This window comes from Heliangelus exortis, chromosome 3, assembly GCF_036169615.1.
Source record: "Heliangelus exortis chromosome 3, bHelExo1.hap1, whole genome shotgun sequence".
NCBI lineage: Eukaryota > Metazoa > Chordata > Aves > Apodiformes > Trochilidae > Heliangelus > Heliangelus exortis.
In genome coordinates this window covers 12,746,402-12,769,382 of record NC_092424.1, presented here as the reverse complement: position 1 = coordinate 12,769,382, position 22,981 = coordinate 12,746,402, and the positions used below count along the sequence as shown (strand labels likewise).

The following is a 22,981-nucleotide window of genomic DNA, read 5'->3' as shown; positions in this document are numbered from 1 at the left end:
CCAATAAAGGGCACAAACCTAGAAGGTTTTGGCTTACGCTGGAACCCCAATGGAGCAGACCTCAGAAGGAGGTACCACACCAGTACAATTGCTCACTGTGCCAGAAAATACAAAATATGCACCCAAGGCACAGGTGATACCAAATTAGAACGCAATACCATTGAAGTCAGTACAGGAGCAGTACGAGAGCAAAACTGGGGCAGAAGGAAAGTAGCTATCTTGTATACATCTTCTTCCTTTCAGCCACTTTGGGACCACAGTGCAGGGCAGGAAGACTTCCCTGCAAGCAGACAGGATTTCAACCACTTCATTGTACGCATGGCATCTTTGAGATGCAAAGCAGTCTCTGCAGAGCTTGGTAACAGACCTTCCCCAATAACAACATACGAGTCATTAATAATCCCCCTGTATTTGGGGTAAGCACTCACTACTCATTCCTCTTCCCCTGTTGGATTCTAATACTGGTTAAGCCTAGCATCTCTGCAATCCTCAGCATCCAACTTGCAGCACTTCAATGTGCAGGACCTGCCTCAACACAGATGTCCTCTCCCCTTTTCTCCAGGCAGGACCATTTGACACCCACTGACATACCTTCAAGGCAGTCAATGGGTACCCACTGGGCCAGTGTCCTAGCAGATGTCACTTACTTTGTCTTTTGGCCAGTGGAGTTTTACATGTTAAGTGTCTAAATGGAGCCCCAAGAATTCTCTCCAATTCTTACTCACTCTTGCCTATCTGCATCTTCTTGACACTAAGACTGAGTGCCCAGGGAGGACTGGCAAATGTGAGGTGTCTGCACCAAGCACAGAGTGGCTCCAAGCTACAACAGGCTTTACACCTCACAAGAACATCTCCTCCACCCTGTTAAAAACATAAGCTCACAACAATTCCTCATGCCTTTCCAGAGACATGAACAACTTCCTAGGACCAAACTGTAAAGCTCCAACATCAGAATGTGGAAAACTCACACTTTCTATAGTCATTCCATCAAGGTCCCTTCTCCTAAAAAGACTCAAGCAGGTGAGGAGACCTCTAATACTTTAGGAAAATCACATGCAGCATACCAAATGAACATTCCACTGCATTCCCAAACAAAACAGATGGGTATGACTTGCTCAGATGATGTTTCTCAAAAGTGGAATGCTGAAATCCTGACCAAAAGCAGTTTGTCAACAATTCACCATCAAGCAGGTGATCTACAGAGACTGAAGAAAGGGACTCTCCTGTTAATTCCTGCCAGACTAAGGACAGGAGATGTATATGGAGATATTCCAACCTGAAATCACAATCTTTTCCCCAGCCCACAAGGACCTGAGCACTTACCAGCCTGGTCTCAGATTCAAAGCTTCATGAAGTAGGGAGACTCACTCAGATGCCCTGAAAAAGATAAATAGCTCAGCATCCATGAAAACAGTCAGTTTGAAATCTCACCCCATAAATGTGTAAGGAATAGGGAATGTTTATCTTGCTCCAAGTACCTGCCCCGACCCACAACAGATCTTCTGGAAGTAAATGAAATTAGCTTAGGATAGTTGAGTCACATAGCCCAGCAAGAGCTGGAAGAGCATCTGGGCAAGGACACATCCAAGGTACAACTGGGACACACAGACTCAAAATTCAAGAAGCAATAGCTTCAAAGGAACCTTGGTTTCAGGAAGGACTAAACAAACGATGAAATGGGACCCTCCCAACTAATCTTCCCTGCTACTGCAGAGGGATGCTAACCATGAACCCTTCAGTACAAAAGATTGGTAATGCTAACAAATTACCTCACTCATCCTTTTAAGTCATGCTTCTCATCTACAAATGAGCTGGCAATTATCAGACTTTTGATTGAGCCAAAACATGACATCCTTGTGCCTACAGCTGTGATGAACCCACACTTCCATGAGAAAGGAAGGCAAGCTACTCTGACTTCCAGCTAGCAGTATCCCATGCTCTACATTGCTGCTAACAGGCCTGTAAAATAGTGTCTGTTCAACCAGGGATACAACACAAGCTCAGAAACAACCTTCCTCTCTGTTCAGATCACAGGGTACCCATCACTACAAGATAACTGGGCTGACCTGGAAGCCAGCTGTACAAATGTAGTTCTGTGGTCATCACTCTGCCACTAACACAAGAGAGACTGATACACTTCTGCTGCTTTTTCCTCGTCAATGGCACCAAGTCCTGGTAGGTGGGACACAAGCACAGGGTGTGGAGCAGTTGTACACACATGGGGAGAGCCAGATAGAAGATGAATTGAACAGGCAGGCAATGAGGACTATGCAAACTCAAGCTTTGCCAAAACAAACCAATGAGGTGCCCTAGTGCTGGCCCTGCCCCAACAAACTGTCTGCCCTCCTTCCTTAGTACAATGCTATAGTTGGGTCTTGACTAACACAGGAAAGAACAGCTTCACAACAGCATAAATGCTCTGTGGGGCAAACTGTGAAGTACAGGAGGAGAAAGAGAGAGGGGGAGACTGGGAACCTCCAGGAAGGACCAGGCCAGCATAGTTTGAATCTGCTTTTTCACCAACTCCCAGTGGGAGCTGGTTCAGCATCAAGGCAAAACCACCAGCCACATGGGCTGGCAGACAAGCAGAGGCTTCCAGGAATAGCTACACTCATGGGTCCATGCATGTTTCACTTTTGGAAGTGCTCAGAATGAACAACCCAAAGGCCTCCCTGTATTTCAGCACACAGTTTCTGAGGCTCAGACAGCACTGTCCTGCTTCCTATCCCACAGCCAGCAACTATGCTACCTGCCATGTCATTGCCACCTGCCTGGAAAAAAATACCAGGATTTGAAACCTACCCTCATGATCTCATATCCAGAGACACTTAAATACTCACAGTGCCTCCATGCAACTTTCCCTCAAACAAGGACTTACAGATCCCAAGTGCCGACGTGTCCAAACATTTCTGGCCGCTTGTCTCCGAATCAGCTTTCTCCTGTCAGCATCCAGCAGCATCTGGCCAACAGCTCCTGAAATACGAGAAAGGAAACTTGGTGTCAGTCACCTATCAACACAACACATGGAAACAGCCAGGCACACGCACAGAACAACCCACAGCCAGGTGCACAAGTCAACAGCAAACTGCTGCACCATCAGGCTACTACTTAATGCCAGGAACTTGCAGTGAAATAAGCTCCTGGTCTTCACCGTGTCCCAGAAAACAGAGATCTTTTAACCATTTCTTCACCAAGCAGAAAGCTTGTGCAGACCAGTAGCTGATCTCCAAAAGGCAGCTCTTTTTCTCGTGATGGCTCCAGGGGTCACTGCTTCCCCACCTGCATTCCTGTCCAGCACCAAGAATCCAGCCTGTCATTCTGCTCCAACCACCTTGCCAAACCAACCCATTTTTGTTCTACAGACTTCCCTACACTGAACAGCACAGTTAAGCTCTCCTTGCCTACAATACCTGAGCATCCTCTGCTACCACAGAGAAAGAATCCCGCGGTGGCACAATTCGGCACACCTCCATTCAGAGAGGAGCAGATATGCTCTGCAGAACAGATGGAAATTGTGCTCTAAAGCAGAAATGTATATAGGTAATATCCAGAAATAGAAGAAGGCACTAATTCTGCTCACCACTCTATTCACAAGCCTTTCTCTGAAGGAACATGCTGTCAAGTCCACATTTTGACTACTCTGGAGAAGCTCAGCTTTAGCCTGGAGCTACAGCAGAAGGTAGCTCCTCAGCTATTCTAATTAGCATTGTAATACAAGAGGAAACTTAACCTCCAGGTTCCTTTTATCTGCCCTTTCCATCTCTCATCAGTAAAGTTCCTTAACATTTAGAGTCCTCTTCCTAGCAGGCTATTGTCTGCAGTAGCTCCAATCCTACTGCCTTCTACCTGCTAGTAACTGTAGCCCCAGTCTCATTCCTGAACCCACTGACAGTCACAGCTCCACTGTAACAGTTGAGGGCTACAAGCCTTGGGCTCACACTGATCAACATCAGCAACAATCACATCTTCCAGGCAAACAGACATGAGCACACAAAGGGTCAGAAGACTGCAGTGGAAACCTGCGGTTATGTTTGCTATGTTAATGCAAAAAGCTGAGTATTTCTCCACTCCCTTGCAAAGACAAAACACACACAACCTCTTTACTCCTCACTGTGAGGAAGTGCAGTGACAGCATCTTTGTGCAGCTGCACAGGCAGTATGCATGCTTGACTCTAGCTGGTTTTATCAGACAGCATCCATCAGTGTAAAATCCACAATGTTCTCTGAGTGACCTGAGAAAGCCAAAACCTTTACCACACAGTAGGAACAAATGTGATCTAGCACAGAATTGCTTAAGACTATTCTGTACAGGCCTCACAGAACAACCACTTGTCAAGCATGCAAAGCCATGCTACCTGTTGGCATCACTTTGTGTCCAGTAGCAAGAAAAGAGGTCCATAGCATATAAAAATGGTCCAAAAAAGAACCCTTTGGACAAAAACGGAAAGCAACAAGGAAAAAAAAACAAAACCCAAAACTGTCTTCCTGATACTCAGCAAGTCAGTTGAGGCCTGAGGTAGCTAATACTTAGCTTTGTTTCTAGGATGCACACTGTTTCTGCCTGCTTGCTGTTGCAGCAGCTGAACATTCCCTGAAAAGAGGCACAGGACTTGCAGGGTCTTCCTCATCATCACTTTCTCTTGTGTTGCCTTTTCTGACCTTATGAAAGAGCCTGCTTACCAGCATTCGGGGTCAGCGGTCTCCCTTCCTTAACAGAAATATGGTGATTATGTTGCAGAGAATGTTTCTGACTTCAGGCACCATGTCATCTCTCCAGCCTTTTCCTCTTAAAAGCAGCATTTCTTTAACTTTCCTTTTCATTCATAAAGATGAACTTGTGTGACAGAGAAAATACATTCCATAACACAATCACAGTCATATTTGTTTCTAATGGAGCATTACAGAAACATTCACTATCACAGCGTCAGTGTACTCCAAAAAATTCCACATGCAATACCCTCATTAAAAAAAAAAAAATGCTGCTGCTGTCCTGTGCCACAGATCTGACCACCATAGCTAACCCAGAATTTTGACTCTGTGTGGGCCAAACTATACTCCAAATGCACACCCAGTACAGCAAATTGGCACATCCTGCTTTGGGAGGCAACAATGTCTCTTCACTAGCATCTGAAGAAGCAAAAGCAAGAGAGACTTGTCCAGTTGCTTTCCTGTGCTTATAGGTAAGAAAGAGACATTACCCTCCACATGTCTCAAGTCACACTACATGAGAAGCTGCTGAAGTAAGCCTGAGCAGTCAGATAGATGATGCAGTAACTGCATCAAGAGATCTTGTCCAGGACAAACAAGCTGCATGAAGTTAAAAGCAGCACCTGTAGCCTGCTGGTGCCGAGTACAATGGAAAAGGACTGCAAGGTTATTAAGGGACACATTAACATTTAATGAGAGAGAGCTTTTCAGAGGAAGCATCTCAGTTAAAAGTACATTCAGATCCATTCTGCTGCTAGATACTTTGAAGTTAATCTTAAAATAAGAGGATGATAGCTCCTAGAGCAGAAACTCATAGCTCAGTTCTGCTTGTACACTAGAGCTCACAGTACAGATCTGAGCAATATCATTATAGTGACTCTTGGAATAAAACAGAGTTTCAGGAGGATTATTGCTCATTCCTACTTTTCTATACCAATTAACCTTGACTGTTAGACACAAACCTCTGTTCCCTGCATGGGAACAATTCCAAGAGCTATCAGGCAAAAGGGATCAGGCTAGCTGTTGAACAACGGCCCATGTAACAAGCCCTACTTAACACCTAACATATATCCAAAGAAAATGCAATCCCTAGACTCCACAGTCTTACATAGTTCTTGTTGAATGTAAATACCACCAGACATATTATGTGTCTGTCATACCCATTGCACCCTGTGGAAGTCTCTTAAAAGTAATCAGAATTGTACTTTTCTTACAGTCCCACTCCTTTCTTCCCCAACAAAAAGATCACAGTCCCACCAATTCAGTTGCACTCCTTATCCTTAAGCATGTATTTTATTATCTACTCTCTTTGCTGTGTTAAGAGTAGCATAGCTTCCCTAACTCTTTGATAAAAGCCAGGACAGGATCAGCATTGCCCAAGAAACACTAACATCACTAACACGTAACTGGAATAGAATGCAACAGCTGCTTAACATCTGAACTGGAACAGGACAGGAAGCAAAGGACCCGAATCCAATCCCCAGAAGGAATGTTAATGGAGAATAAAAATACCCAGGGGAGATTTTGACCAGGAAATGAACACTAGCTTTCCAATGCATATAAAAGCATAAACCACCTTTAATGGTTACATCTGAAATTGCACAAGAGCCAGCTTGGCAAAAGGTCACTTGCCAAGTTACCTTTAGCACTGACAGCTACAAGGGGGCTAACGACAGCTTCTCACCCAGAAATGCTGACACACCAGAAGCCTGTTTAGTTTGTCCAGAGATCCTGTCAGCTTGATCTCTTTAGTTTGTTCAGTGATCCTTTCAACTCTCACAAGATGGTTTAGGCTACAAACTTCCACAGCTTCTTTGTCTTAGTGCCTTGGGTTTCATGTCCTTCCCCGCTCTGTCTTCTTACCTGTGTTCTTTTAAAATCTTCCATGGGAAGACTTTTGGAGCATGCTTCTCAGATATTCAAAGAGATGTATTCCAGGCCACTAGAAAACAATTAATGGAGATTGGGAGAACTCTGAAAAGTTTCCTGAAAATAAATGTCTGTGCCCTGCTAGAAAGAGCGTATCTTGACACTCCAGCAACATGTATCTGGCAAAAAGCTGGTAGATCACATGAGGGAAATTTAGGAGCTGTTGCCTTAAATTTTCTCAAATGCATGCAAGGGAATGGCTACCACAAGCAAACATTTGAAGAGAAGTGAGGGAGAGAGTGGATGAACGTTTCTGTAGAAAATCAACATGTAGGAACTGCCTTCCCAGATCTCTGTCAGCTCCTGTGCTGTGTAGGAGGGGAAGAAAAGGGGAAAAAACCCATCATACATAACCTTTCTGGAGCAGAAAATGAAAAGGCATTTAACTAGGACAGATAGAAACAGCATAAATTCTTCAACTCAGCAGATGTAGACTCTCAGCCCCTGTAAGTATTCCCTAGGTCTCATACAAGCCCCAACAATTAATATCAGCAGTTCTGTTTGGTTTTTTGAAACCAAAACAGCCTTTGGTTTCAGAAATTCTGGGGAAACTACAGTCTATAGCTCCTCAGTGTCAGGGACCAAATATCACCTGAGCTCTTCCTTCAGCAGAGAATATAGCAATGCTACAGAATGCCCCATTAACACAACCTATACATTTGCCTCAATACACTCTCCAAAACATCCCTGCTGTCTAGAAGCCACAGCACTGCACAGATGGCCATCACACTATGCAGTAGCTACACAGCTGGACAATGGAGCAGAGCACATTATTAGCATTATTTACAGAGGACAGATGGACAAGTTGTTACAGTAACCCAGCCTACAGAGCATCTGCAATGTTGAGGAGGCATTAAGTCCAGCCCTGATGCTTGCAGGTGCTCGCAAAATCAAATTTCAAGAAGTGAAATATCTGCTTAGGACAGCCAGCTTTGTTCTAAAATGCTATCACTATAACCACACACTTAAAGAGTAATTCACAGCAAAATGTATTGAGTAGATTCATCCTTTCCAACTAGACAGAGAACTGACATCCACAGTTCTTATGTAGTAACTTCTTCCTAGACCACATGTTTGCATATATACTGAGGCACATGCTGGGGGATGGCTTGGGGGCAAGTGACCAGGAAAGAGCATCAAAATTAGGTGGAATTTCTTTCAGGCTCTGCTTAGCTGTAGGAAAGTCCAGCTCAAACCTGCTCAGACATCTGATTATTTTGAAACATTAAATATCTGCATAAGTTTTGTGCTGTTTGATTTTGCTGCATACACAGCACGCTAACCAGGTCAGCAGGTACTTCGATTGGCAGGCTGAGGAGGAACCTTAAAAACAGCATTGTTTAGTATTCAGGGGCCTCATAACTGTTCTAGACAAGAAAAAGCATAATCTATAAGGAGAAGCAATCTACTTTAATCAAACACAATGGCTAAGAATGACCAAGTTGTACAAAGGCTTGCAGTGATCAGTTCACCCATCCTCCACCAACATGCACCACAACAGGCTCTTTCATTCCATGATCACATGGCTGCAGCCAAACATGACTTATTGTTCATCAAGTAATAAAAAGAATCAGCTTTTCCCCAAGGTCTTGTCTACATATACACTGTACTAAATTAAATTGACTTAGAACGTAATGTAAAGCAGTATAACCCTCCTGGGTAAATGTTCCTAATTCAGTTTAAGAGCACTTTACATTGAATCAACTTAAGTTAAATAGATAGATGGAAGACAAACTAAATTAAGGATGCCTATACAAGAATGCTGCACTAATATAATCACAGCTGTTTCTAATCTGAGTAAGTTAAATTAGCACAACTTCCTTGCAATGGCAAAACCTTGACCAATATTGGTTAACCCTTTTCTTCCCTTTTCTATTTCCAAAGGTTTTACTGTTTTGTGTTTGCTGTGGTGCTTTTTTCTTCCAGTAAAATCCAGAGTGACATCTTTCTCTCAGAATCAATACAAGCTAACACCACACTACACAAGGTAGCAGACTGCTGAGTTGAACTTTGACAGCATTTGAAGGTATTAGAAGTACTGACATTTGTATGACTTGAAAGCTTCAGTACTCCAGTGTTAAATAAACATCATAATGATGCTCAGACTGGCATGGCCTAACATTTTTTCTACTGTCCCCAGGTAAAAGGGGAAGGTTGATGATAAATACTTGTGCTGTACCCTCTCTTGCATACACCCACGCAGCTTTTGCTTGCTGATGTCCAACATACCTGGAGCAGTTCAGACACCAGGAAGGCAATGTTCCCCACTTGCTCATTCCTAAGGGTATGGCTCACCAAGAGCTTACCTGAGCAAACTGGGAGAGCAGAGTTAGAGCATGTTATCTAACTGCCCCCAGGCATGGTCTTACTACTGCCCCTCTCCCACCAAAAAATGAAGTTCTCTTTCTGACTGGGGGATGAGTACATACACAAAACAAGCCTGAGGTCACAGACTTCACAGGCTACAAATGCACACTCTAAAATCACCTCTCATTTCAGTACCCACAGTGTTTCTCCTTGAAATGTATTTGTCAAAATTAAGTTCCAGTAATTCCAGAATTACTGAGGTTTTTTCCCATTTCTCATTCAAAACTATCTGAACTGTTCCCTCATGAATATCAAGACTTTTTGTCTTCATTCTTTCGGTATTCTCATTTTTGTCTCTACCTGCTTCTTCAATCAGGTGTCTACAAACTCATTCCAGCCCTCCTCACATCCACTTCAGCAACACAACCATTACTCTCTCCTCATTGCTGCTTTCTACTGCAGTCTCTGAACTACCATTCACAGAACTAACTTCGTCTTCAGTGTAAGTCTTCCATGTTCAGCAAAGACAATATCAGGAATCCTATCAGACCCCCTTGCAGAGAACTAAATCCTCCATTGGCCTTCAGAAACAAAATTGTGCCAACTCTGAACAACATGAACTCACTGCTGCTGAGTATCAGAAGGAGCCGTGAAATGAACCAGAGTTGATTTAGTCCATTTAGTTTATTACTTTTTCCAAAGAGCTATTTTGAAGCCCTGATCACACGGCAACAGGGGCTGTAGGTACACACAAGAGTTCAGTTGCTAAGGGAACCAAACTTCCACATTTTTTATTTTACAAGATTTAAGTTTCAACATTCAAATGGCTTCAGGCACATTTTCTCAATAAACTGCTTGGTCCAGAGTCTCAGATTCACACTGGTAGCTACTAATATTTACAAGGCTATATGGCCCCACATCAAGTCTAGGATTCATGCTCACCATAAACAAATGCAATGAGAAGGCAGGAACAATTTTCATTTAATAAGTAAAGAAACTAAGGCACTGGAAGAAAAAAGTACCTTTGTACGTTGCTTTCGCATGAAATCCCGAGTTAAAGACAAACAGCCTCAGCTGTTCTAAGAAAGCAACTGCAGGAAAATTCAGCAAGACAGACCTATTTCTTGCACCTAAAACAACAGTGATCTGGGATAGGAAAGGAAAGTGTGCATGAGCTAAACACCTACCTGACAGCAATTTTGTTGAATAGCCTGCACTTCTTTATAAGTACAAATAGTGCAGCAACACTGAACCAGCAGTAGGAGAACAATATTTGTACTATATTCAATTCTCTCTGCTGCTGGGGCTTAATCCCAGCAAGAATCGTTTTGGTTTAATTAGCTTTTCCCTAGCAGATGGTCATATGTGAGAGGCAGAGAATGGTACAGGCTTAACTGTTGGGTGATTGTGCAGCTGCATCTGTAGCTGAACAGTTAAGCACGTCCAGGAGTCCAGCTGTAGCTTGCACGACACAGTCCATCTCTGGCATTAGCCAACTGTCAGATACCCTTTTCTCCTGCTTATGTATCAGTCAGAGGCACTTCCTAAAGGCAGGCAAACAACTAACATGCAGACTCACCACCATCTCCTTCCTCAGACAAAACTCTCAAACCTTAATGAACTGAAGGTCCCTCTTTCTTTGGTGACAGAAGCACATTCAGAAGCATTGCCATGGAAACTTAAGCCATCCTCTGTGCTATTCATCAGAGAATATCTTCTAGCACAGAAATATTTTATGATGTCTATGCACTGAATGCAGACAGTAGCCAGTATAATGAAGTAAAATTACAGACTCCATCATTGTGTGAGGATAGCAGTGGATCATTCTTCAACCAAGCTGCCTGATCCTCACATCACCTACAATGAGCAATAGCTCCTTATAAGCTTGCAGGGAAAAGCAGCATAGAAGTGACAGAAACAGAACTGGTGTCAGGGGAATAAACCTATCCAACCAAAGAGAGAAAAGAGAAAGAGGTTCACAACCTTTTCCAAAAGCTGATCAGATCCTGCCACTCTCCCTTGATAGAAGTGGAAGGATGTGATTTTGATTTCTTTGCAAAGCAGTATTCCTACCAAATGCTTCCCACTTAAGTCACAGCCTTTGCCTTCTCTGGAGACGGCAAAAGGTATTGCCCATCAGTTTCTACTCAGCCTCTGCACCCAGGCCTGATGTGGAGTGTTAGAGCACCCACACCTACACACTGGCAGTAGTCGTCTCAACAGGCCACAAAACAAGGCAAAACAAGGAAAGGAGACAGCTTTCAAAAACATGCTTTGGGCCTAGCAGAGTCAGAGCACGAGCCAAGGGCAGGAACAGGCACAAAACTTGTCTCAACTCTGTAAACAATAGAGCAGCACAGCTCCTGAAGCAGCATGTAACCCTGGAGTATCTTTTCTCTTTTTTGTGGTGTGGCCCTGTAGTTAATCTGCCCCAGTCGGCCTCATCTGTTTTGGTTTTTTGCTTTTTTTTTTGTTGTTGGGGCTTAAACATTTTTTTTTAATGATGGTCTTAAGTCTTCAGCACCACTGAACCTCTGAGAGATTTTATTCTGAGAGTTCGGTCACAGAAATACAACACGGATTAATGCAGCTTAGGAAAAACAAACAGATCCACCCACCCATCTTTCATTGGTGACCTGTATACATCACGCAACTGGCTATGGCTCTTCTCTCCCCATTCATCCGGGCTACAGTCAGTCCTTCCAACACAAGATCCTTATCAACAGCAGAGGGGACCCACACCTCCATTCCCTGCCCTACAGGCTTTACATGGGGAGGCTGCCTGTCACCAGCAGTCACAGACTGTGCTGACTGCCCTTCTGTATATGCTGTTTTGTATCTTCCAGGCTCAGCTTTCTCCCTCAGGGGTGACAACCACAGATGCCCCACCTAAGACCAAGCAGAGTTGCTTCAGCTCTTCCCTCAGGCACAACCCCTCCTCAGGGCAGAGTCAGAGCTCTCACCAGCCATATCCTTCCACATTTTTCATCACTGCTAGCACCAGTGTTATTCTTCAGCTGGAGCTAATAATGAGCACAAACTGTTTCAGGGGCAATTGCAGAGAAGGCCTAGTACTTTATTTTTGCCACAAGGTCAGCTTGTCCAGACTAGCACTACATCCCCTGCCCAGCATTGCTCTTGTAGAACTGAAATGCACTGTTATTCTTTGGGATAGCATAAACCTGTTATTACTCTGAGGTTAAGGAAAAATATCTCCTTTTTATCAGCAAAGACAAGTTCTTTACCTCCACAGGGCTTGTCCTGTAGAAACCCCTATAAGTAAGCTCCACACAGCTCTTCAGAGAACAAGCTGGGAATGACAGATAGTTGAACTGCAAGTAAGCACCTATTCTCAAAGGGGCTCCAAGTGAAAGGAGAGGATGATAAGCCCCATGTAACCTAAGGAAAGCAAGCCATCATGTTCTAGGTACTTTTTTTTTTTTTTTTTTTTGCCAGTGTCAGACTGAACCACTCAAAGAACTAGCAGCTCACCACTTATCTAAGGGCAAAGACCATGGACAAATGCCAGCATTACAGCCAGGAAGATGTAGCAATGATAAGGTGTCTGTCCAGTGCCAAGCACAAACTGCTCACTCACACCTTCAGCTTTATGCAGCCACACGAGCTCAGCTCCACAGAGTCTGTGACTCTGGACCAAGGAATGTTTCAACTGAAAAAACACATCTGCTGCCGGCCCCAGGATCAGACCATTTCCCAACTTCCCAAGTTTACTGTCCAGCCACAGCCCTGCTTTCTGCTCCCTGTCCCACCAGGGGGAGATGTAGCTACTTGGTGAGGGTTACCGCTTCAGCCAGAGGAGCACATCTCCCTGGCAGAGGTGTTTCAGGCTGAACACGAAAACACAGAGGTATGGATTCATACACAGTCCTGAAGGCCAAAACAAGGAACGAGTCACTTGGTCCACAACATATGAAAAACTCACTGTCAGGAAAAAAGAAAAAAAAAAAGTCAAGAATCAGTCTGCCTTCCTCCTCCTTAGCCAATGTCACATCCATTCCAGCTCCCTTACTCCCTTCCTGGCAACTGGAAAGCGACAGTAGCAGCAGCAGTATTTAATCCTGAACAAGACCTCCATTTTTTAAGCAATTGCCTATTTTGCATGAAAAAGCTGAAATGCCCAATGATAAACATCCTACACAACCCATCTTTAGATTCCCACTTCGCTACACCTCATGTTGCCACAGACTATGTTGTTGGTTTGGCACTGCAGAACAGGGGAAGGAAAACAAAGATTCAGGCAACACACTCATCAACACCTAAGCCTAAAAGTCAAGTATGGAGTAAGTAGAAACTAGAGTGAAATACAACGCACAATTTACTTGAAATCAAGACAGAAAAGTGCTGGATGTGAGTAACTGCCAAACATTTTGCAATGGTAACAGTCTTTTGCAACAAGTAACATTCCCTTAATCATCCATATCCTGCTTCGAAAAGTGGTTAAGTCTTTCCGGAGAGAGGGTTGGCATGGACCTGTCTGCTAACATTAGCTCTGCAGCAACTGACCCAGACACTGTGACAACAGCTAAAAAGCAAAGACTATGCTATAAAGCCAGTGCATTTCTGACACCCAATTCTTTTGTTCCTGCTATGGTTTAAGGATGGTAGTAGGGAAGTCTTCTGAAGACTAACTTTAACATAGAAATGACTGGCAAGTCACAGAGCTTCGGGCTACTAGTTATTTGCCAGAAGGGAAACTGCAAGTTCCAAAGATCAAAACAAACTAAGTAATGAAGCAAACAGCCCAGGGCTTACCCAGGACACTGAAGATGCTCTGCTGTCCTCTCCACAAACCTTGCCTATGGGCTGCAGAGACATAAAGACTTACATAAGGAGGACAAGGATGGCTTGCATGATAGAGGCATAGAAAACTCGTGACCATTTCTCACAGACATCATGTCAAGGATCTTGAACCAACACATTTACATCTTAATCTGACATCTTTTACCAAGCTTCCCATCCTCATCTCTTGAGGTACCAGCCAGAAAAAGGAAGCTTTCCAGACGAAGCTGGAGCAGTTCAGCTGCAATGTATACATGTAAGAACATTTGTGGACCTTCTGATGGAAGCACTTCTGCCCAGGTTAAATCCCAGAGCCCTTCCATCTCCAGGCAGACCTCTCACACACAGTTTGTACTGAGCAGAGCTTGATGGCATGAACCATTCAATCATCTACTGATTGCCAAGAGCACACAGGCTGCACGGAGGACAAGCCAACCTTAATTGGCCTTATCGGTGTAAATTAAACCCTACAACACACCCAAGCAAACAGCCAGTTCCTTTGGAGAAGCAAGCATGAGTTATTTTGCTGCAGCTATAAAGGAAACATTGCTGCTAGGACATGCCCCTGGAGTGACTGTGCCGCTCAGCTCTCCTGCTGCATTCCTGGGGTTGTTTAGCATGGACTAAGCTCCAGCCTTTCCACAAGCAAGAAGTCTGAACCCTGAATGCCATCTGCAAACACAACCAGACTCCACCTCCTGCATGCCTGCAGGCCACCAGGTGTGGCCAGGAATGGCACAAGCTACACACTAAACACACCTTTGATGTGGAGCTGAAAGCATGTAGCCAGGGGGCATGAACAGCACGCCGCCCGCCGCCGTGCTGACTCCCAGTGCAGGAATGTGGCTGCAACCACAGGCCAAGGAAGGCAAACACATTGCATTCCTCACCAGGCAGGGGAGGAAAACAAGCAGCAAGCCCACACACCCTCCATGCTGACACCCGCCACGCTCCTCACGCAAGATATCCCTGCCACTGCCAGGACCCCAACAACACCTTCAGCCTCAGCCTCCTCTGCGGGAGAGACCCAGGTGTCCAGACAACTTCCCGAGCCAGAAACAGAGCAAGGCAGAAGAGTTACCAGTGGGGCATGCAAGCCACGGGGAGAGGACCTGCCACCAGGGCTGGCAAGTAACCATGTTCCAGATCAGGAACAGCTCCGTGCAGCTCCAGCGTCCTCCCCGGGAAGGGAATTTCCCTTATTTTTCCTATAAGACAAGGGGCAAACATAACACTGACACTTGAGCTGAGGGGGCAGAGCTGAAAAAGAAGCTAACTTCGTGCATCAGAGGTGCTTGGAAGGATCCAGGCCTTTTTCTACCTCTAGAAAACCACTCCAACTTAAACAGCTCCTCCGAGATGCAGATGATGCCTCAATACTCAAAAATCCTTTAGTAAATATTTGTCCTCGCTGCCCAGAGAAATAGACCTGATCTTCATTGTACATTATTCTCCCCCTACAGCACTGACACCTGGTCATTTACATGACCAAGAGAAGATAGATTCCAAGTACAAAAATCCAAGACATAAGTAGCCTCTTGTCTCAGACCCTCACCGTTTTAGAGTCAGAAAAAAATACAACTTCTCCTTCACATGGCAGTCCTTAAGATCCCCAAGCTTTCCAAAAAATTCTCGGTTCACAAACATGAAGTTACTCTCAAGCCAAAAAGACGGGAATGCACCCGCAGGTTTAGTTGTCAGCAGCATTCTCAAGTCCACAAAAGGAAGGCTGTACTGCAAGGCCCCCATGTTCTGAATACACACTTACTTTGTGTAATACAACTAAAAATCAACCCACTCCTAAAAACCCATTGCCCAGTGCTAAGGGCCAACTGTGTGAGAGCCAGTGTTCTCTCAGCACCAAGCGAGAAAGACAACACTGTAATGAGCACTGTAGCAAGAACATATCCCACTTGAATCTACAAAAATATCCCAAAGGCTGCCAAAAAAAAAAAAAAAAAAGCTTCTGTTTGCTGTGTTTCACAGAGTAGGTTCTGAACCTTAGCAAAGAACAGGGATGTCAGAAAGGAGGAGATTTCATAAAGCAAAAATAATGAACTAATTAACACAAACCAATATAGCAGAACACGTATTTCCTTCTACCTTCCAAGAAACAAAGACATGGAGGGAGTCTTGTGCTGTCAGTGCACAAAACACTGTCAGCAAATTCAAACAGCAGGGACTAAGGGCTGAAACACCGTAATCCCTGGGGAACCCAAAGAGGAAAGGTCAAGGTAGCCACAAGCTCCAGAAACATGCCAATACATCTAGCAAACTGCTAGAGCAAGGATGGTTTATAAAGCTGCAGCCCAGCTGCTCCACACCCCACATGTGCATTTCAAGGCCTTCATAGAGGGGAATGTTCTGGTATTAGGTAACAAGAACAGACCAAAGGAGGTCCAGTAGGCTTTCCCATGCCAATAAAAATTCAAGGCCTCAAGCTACCTATTCCCTTCTAAGCCAGCACTGTAAGCTGCTGCAGTAGCTCCAGTAGTTGGAAGAAAGAGACATGAAAGGCCAGACTTACCAATAGATTTATATACCAAGATATAAATAGAAGCCTGGCAGGATTTACAAAAGCACCCAAACAGATTAGGTGTCTAAATCACTGCATGCAGGAGAAAGGGCTTCTCTACGTCTAACCACTCCATAGCTCTCCAACCCCAGCCACCACAAGAAAACCCATTTCAGAGAGGACGGAAGCCCCTGCACCTCTGCAAGTTGCCAAAGGCCATCCCTGTGCAATTGGCTTCGATGGTGAGGGCACTCAGAACTCCCACAAGTCTCAACAGTGCAACCTGCAATGGCTGCAGCACTCACAGAATGTAGGTCTGCCTGTTTCCCAGAATAGGAGCTGCTTCTTCAGCGTCTCCTCTCCCTTCCCCCACTACATCTTTATTTTTCATAGACTTAATACTGTTTCAAGGTACAACCCTCATCCTGCCACGGGTGGGCGGGTGAGTGGGGGAAAGGGGCCCTTTATAATTGTAGTGTTGCAATCTGCCAGCCCGGCCAGGCGGCCTGTTCCCGCCTGCACTGTATTAAATACCTTATAACTGATTACACCCCCATGGGGCATGATTAGCAGCCTTCAGAGAACAAAGTCTACTTTCATAAGAATAAGAACAGACACGTACTGCTAACCTACTACACAGCTGGGCAGGTGAGGAAACAGGGAAAAAGGGGGGGGAGTTAACAGTACTGCTAGCTCTGTTTTTTCCTTCCCTCCCCTAACCCAGCATCCCCAAGCTGAGATTTCCACTGCCCTGAATTGTCCCCTTCAGACCTACCCCAGAAGACTGAAGTAGTCTAAGCTCATAAAGAAACTGCTGCCTGTAGAAGTTGGGCAAAGTCCTAACCTGGAGAGAAAGGGCCTTAAGGCAAGCAGATTGAGCTTTGCCCTGGGTGACAGCGGTTCCTTCACACCAGGTCCCAGGAAAAGGGAAGGGTGAATTCCAGCAACAGCCTCAAAAAACAGGAGAAAAGAGGGAAAGCTTGAAATACGATCACATACCTATAACCCTCTCTAATTTCTATAGATATCTGGAAAGCCTATGTAACTAAGTGCAAAGCACTGAAATCAATCTGGAGGTTAAAAGCTCTCCAGAATCAGGTGATCTTTTTTTTTCTTGTGGGGAGAAAGGAGGAAAGCCCTCTCCATCTGAGAGAGATAATAGGAATCCCCAAACATACAAAGTCCACATGCACTGCCACAACAAAGAACCTTGATGGAAACTTAGCCAATCTGACATGAAATGACCTACAACTCATTAACAGGTGATTTCCAAATCTCAGATGCCCACACAAACAGCCACAAACATTACTTGGTGCTATCTGGCCTTCATCTCAACAAAACAAGAAGAATCAAACAGACTGTACAGCCTATCACCAAAAGGAGTAAGAAAAATGGAGGCAACTCCTGGGCTCAAACAAGCATAAGATGAGCTCTTCCAGCTGCTCTCCCAAATCTACAACAGAGGAAAGCAGAATGGGAAAATCCAGGAAAATGGTGCTTTTTCAGAGAGATGCCTGGGCAGCAGCTTCAACAACATAGTAAGAACGGTTCTAACTGTGTCATTTTGGAAACAAGTCACCTGCTTTACTCAGAACCTACTGACTTTGCCTATGGATGCTCATGGTACAGTCTGGCAGCACAGCACTTATGTTCAGCTGATGCATCTCGAAGGGGGAGTCTTGCTGACACATTCCATCCAGATTCTTACTCAACCCGCCCAAGAAAGGATTTGCTGACAGAGACACCAACCCAGATAAATGATCAACTTTTATCTGTTTTATGTGATAGCAGCTGCTGCTTCAGCCAGCACATTGGAGGTATCTGAACTGTACTGTCTCATTTGTACAGCAAAATCTGCATATTCTCTGTATTAAATAAAGACCTGAAGGCACCAACTGACTTTAGGCCCTTATGTACTCATCACTAATGTAAAAGCATCAATAAATTTAGAGTTATCAAACAGATTGTGCTTCCAGGGTTTGGGCAAATGGAAGGTTTCATCATAAACACAAGTTAGTAACTAAAAGCTACTAGAAGTTAGTAACTAGAAGTTCCAGGTAATTTAAATTATCACAGCTAGCATAAATACAGTCTTACTTTGGGAACTGAAGTTGCAAAGTTGTAGTAAGTCCAAGTAACACACTAAAACTTTTTATAAAAGCTTAAAATTAGTTGTGAAGCTCCTGATGGCCTTGTATATAATTTGATTCTGCTACCACAAGCTAGCAAAAGGGAAACCACTCTTCATGCTGTGAAAGAAAAAAAAAAGGCCCAAAACCCCCATCATCCCAGGAGACAGGAGTAGTCTGCTTGCATTTCGTGTGTGTGCATATATATATATACACACAAGTAAAATGCATAAGAACATCAAATATATGAAGAAAATTTAAAAACCACACAGCTACCAATGAATTTTTCCATCTCCCTACCATGCTGGGCAGCTATCAATCAGGCATCTGAACTCAAATTTGACCACTGCAACCCAACATCCTTCCCTGGCTCCTGTACCCTCACAGATTCCCTGCACCCAAACCCCATTCCCAGAGCAAACTGCCTTCCATTGCAGCAAAGCACTCCTGCTATTCCTACTGGTATTCACCACCAGGACAAGAGACCCTAATTTAGCCCCGCACGGGCCTTCTGCAAACTGCTAATCCCCCCTGCACAGCTGCTTTTCAAATGTATGGGCATGAGCAAACTGTAAACGATTTATGGCGCGTGGCAGGAAGACTCCTGGTTCCCTGCATAGGAGGGGTTTTGGGACAAGATCATGCTTGGACTAATGTTTATATTGCAAGTTGTCAGTCAGGTAGTAAATCATCTCCGGAGCTGCATAGTAATACAGCTCTCCCCATCCAGCTGGAGCCTTGATGACACTGAATCCTGTGATAGCCATTTCAGATACACCTGGGGACTTATTTACAAAGACATTGTCTAATCCAAGAAAAACTGATACACTTTTAAGTAGACTTTACAGAAATTCTGCAGCCCAGCAGTGGTGATTTGCTTTCAGGAATCAATCCAAACCGGTACGAGAAGCTTCCCAAAAAATTACACTCTTTACCAGCCTTAAAAGAAACTGGATAAAGTGCCTACACAGACATCTATTGACAGAGTATTGCTAGCAAAGTGCAGTTATCTGAGAAAATTCTTCTACACAAAGTTTTCATTTCCTGGTATTTACATAACCATAGTGCAAGGAATGTTCAGAAATTCAGTCCTAAAAGTTCAAGTAGTATATTTTGCATATTTCACTGCATGAGATGCTTTCTGTTCAAAAAAATTAAACCCCTTAGAGGTAAGATGTGAAGTTGAAGTCCATTCTCAAGAAAGATTACTTAAAACTACCCTAATTTTAAACAAACATCCTGCCATTTTCCATTATTTTCTTTCCCCACTGGATAGGGTTGTGCACATAATACACTGGGTATGATCTCCCACAGGTAAAAGGGATAGTTAAAGAGTTCTCAATAAGGAAAAAATGATAAATAAAACCACACATAAAATCCCAGAACAGTAGAATTAGCTGTAATCACTTTTCAGCTATGTGAGATAAGCCAGAATGCAAATCCTCTCTCTAGAATAATTTTAACCTTCCCACCGGGCAGCAGCAGAGTCCTCACTAATGAACAGTAAAGGTGCAGAATGAGATCTGATTTATTAGACAACGAAGCAAGGCATTTTGGGGAATCATACACAACTCACACAGCAGGACATACCCAGGTCTATAGGCAGTTACCCTGAGAAGTATATGCTAAAATAATGGTCAAAGACCTTACTGCCGCAACGATTATCTAATTATTAACTTGGGAAAATAACTTATGTTCTTTTGAAACAAATGCTATATGGTAAAACTTGCCTAAGGCTTTTTATGAGCCTAAGTATAATTCCCCAATAGTGAGAGAAACTACCTCTTCTGTGCCCTTTGATTTCAAAGCCATGCGTGAGTGTTACATTAATGCAGTTGGACAACTGAGATGTTAAACATGAGTAAGAAAATCCAGTTACGACTCCTACAACACTGACAAAGCCAGTTTAGCACTGAAACAAAATTCAAATATAGAACAGTATCCACTGTGGAACTCTCCATTCTGTATTTGCTGATGCACAGAAATCAGAAATTTAAGCCAGTGCTCTCCTGACACTACCAGCAGGTCAGATTCTCTGTGCCTAAAACCCAACCTCATCCCTGCAGTAAACCTTACTTCCCGGTCCTGACCAATTTCACTTCCTTAGCAGCAAAAAACTTCTGTGAAAGTCAGCAACTCTTTACTCACAGCCTTAAGGTCTGTCACAAAAGGGTTCTGCTGTGCCCTAAGGCATATTGTTCTTACAACAGCCCACAGGGAGGAGAACCATATAAGGATCTCAAAGTCTGCACGACCTTCTCCTAGATCTGAAAATTCCCCCTCCCTTCCACACTCTTTCCTTCAAGACTTCCCTCTGCATTTAAGCAGAAACTGCAAACAAACACCTTTTCATACACATCTCCACACCACTGCCACTTACCTCCATCAAACTGCATTTATGCCTACTTGACCAAACAGTTTGGGTAATTCTCTTGATCCACCATACAAATTGGACATGAACACAGGACACAGACTGTGTCTTCCCAGACACTCTTACATTAAGGCTGATGCTTACAACATACCACAGCTCACTTGAACAGCCTCAAAGCCCTTCCTGTCAGACACCTTCCAGACTAAAGTCCACTACAAGACTGCAATGTGGAGAGTCCAAACTCCACATGTTCTTTTCCCTCTTACAAGAAAGGCAAGAAGCAAATGGCACTCTGCCTGCCCACTTGGCATGAAGAGACAATACTTAGATGTCTTCATGTTCATGAATTAGAAAGTCCTCATCTATGGACTGCATTATCTTTCCAAGGATCCTGTTATCCACCAGCTTAAAATCCTCAACTACCAGGCCTAATCAGAGCAACTGGAGTGCTTTGTGGGTTTGTTCTTTGGTTGGAGGTTTTTATTTTAACCTTAATGGAGTTATCACAAAAAAAAAAAAAAAAAAAAAAAAAAAAAGCAAGAAGAAAAAAAAAAGCTAGAGGGCAACTTAACATAGCAAATAAGTGTGATTCAATACCTTCCTCTGACATAGGTCAATATGAAGTGGTTTAGAATATGGATCTAGAAGCCCCACTGGACAATTATGGAACAAACTGCCCTTCTTTCAAACCTTTACTTGTTAGAGATTGGGTTGTGTCTGAAAAATACACCTTCTAAAACAAGTTCTTTAGCTAAAGCAAGTCTGAACATTTCCACTCCTAAGTGCTTGATCTTTTCTGAATCCCGCTCAGCTCTTAGCCTCAGTGCTATTATGTGGTAGTGAATTTCCACAGATTAGACATCATGTGAAAATACTTTAAAATCATTATTCAGTTTGATGCCTATCAGTTTCACTGAATTATGTTCACCTCAACTGAAGAATACATTCCAGCTCCTTCACTTCTGCACAGCAGTCTTCCTCAGGCTTGGCACACAGCATTGTTGAAAAGCAGAGGAAAACTGAGCCCACCCAAGTGATGCTTATTCTGCATTCCAACAACTGCACTCACTCCCCGACAAGGCCTTCCATGCCATTTCCTTCCTAAGCACAGCTCCCAGGAGGATGTTCCAAGAAAAGATGGCTCATGTCATTCCAAAATGAGAAAGCCTTCAAAATGCTGCTCTTCGCCCTCTCTGTCTGAGAATATTAGCAGTAAGGCACATCCTGACAATGAAGAGAACAATTTCCAAGTTTGGAACAAACAAGGGGGCAAAAAAGAGAAAAAGATTAATTTAGGTCAAAAAGATACAGCCAGATAAGGCGTTATAAGCTGTGGAAACAAGCAAACTGCTCCCAAGCAGGGGTCTCAAAGTGCCTTAAACAAGGCATGGCACAAGCTACACTATAGCAATTCCACCACACTACAGGCAGGATGGTGGATTACAGGGGCCTGCTTCATTTTGAAGCTTAGAACATCCTTTTCATCTCTCCTCCACTGAGCTTCACCAAACCATTCAACACCTCAACAACCAAGCATCTTATAGCACTTACGGACTCTTACTCAAATTCCCAATAAAATGGGTGTCAATTGTATTTTGCAAACAAAGAACAAAGAGCAAGGAACAGTGATTATCTGAACACATTCACACAATAAATCTGTTGCAGAAATTAGGTATCCAACACGACAGTTTAGAACTCTTGATCCACGTGGTCATCCCTCCCCTCCAACCAGCTGTAAAGACACTTCCATTCCAAGTAACATTCTTGCTACTACATTCTTCCTACTACAGTTACAAACCCAGCCAATCTAGACCCAAGGAAAAAGCCCTCAGGTAAGGGAACTGGCAGAGAAACACAATGGACAATTCCATGCCCTAAGGCACTAGCCCTGTTGGCACAGATTACACACATAGTTCCTTTGCAGTCCTGTGTAATATTAATTTCAGAGAGGATCACATTACCAAGTTACTAGTGACTTGAAATACACACAGCTAGCACAAATACCACAAGCACTCCCTCTCCATAGCTCGAGGTGTCCTAAAAAAAGGGCATATCTTCCCAACCAAAGATGAACATACCCGGTTTCCAGACCTTAAATTTACTCAAAAGACACCAAATGAGTCAAAAAGCCAAAAAAATTTGCTCTACTATGATAACTCCAGTTCCTGACAACACCAGTCAAAAGAGCAGAGGTGAGTGAAAAAGGTGTCAACCTAGATCCTC

The 22,981-nt window shown here is 43.7% G+C and overlaps 1 protein-coding gene across 12 annotated transcripts in view; it reads right to left on the bottom strand.

Annotated features, from left to right (window-relative positions):
• The window catches only part of TJAP1 (tight junction associated protein 1), a 39,775-nt gene that overhangs the window by 13,828 nt on the left and 2,966 nt on the right, over positions 1 to 22,981 (bottom strand). For 9 of the 12 annotated variants that reach the window (XM_071739244.1, XM_071739241.1, XM_071739248.1 and 6 more), the window contains 2 exons: positions 2,879 to 2,973; positions 1,324 to 1,377 (listed from right to left, as the gene is read on the bottom strand). The gene's annotated coding sequence lies outside the window, so the exon portion shown is untranslated. Of the gene's footprint in view, positions 1 to 1,323; positions 1,378 to 2,878; positions 2,974 to 16,563; positions 16,585 to 20,767; positions 20,940 to 22,981 lie in introns of those variants that run through there. The other 3 variants (XM_071739246.1, XM_071739251.1, XM_071739247.1) reach the window with 3 other exon arrangements.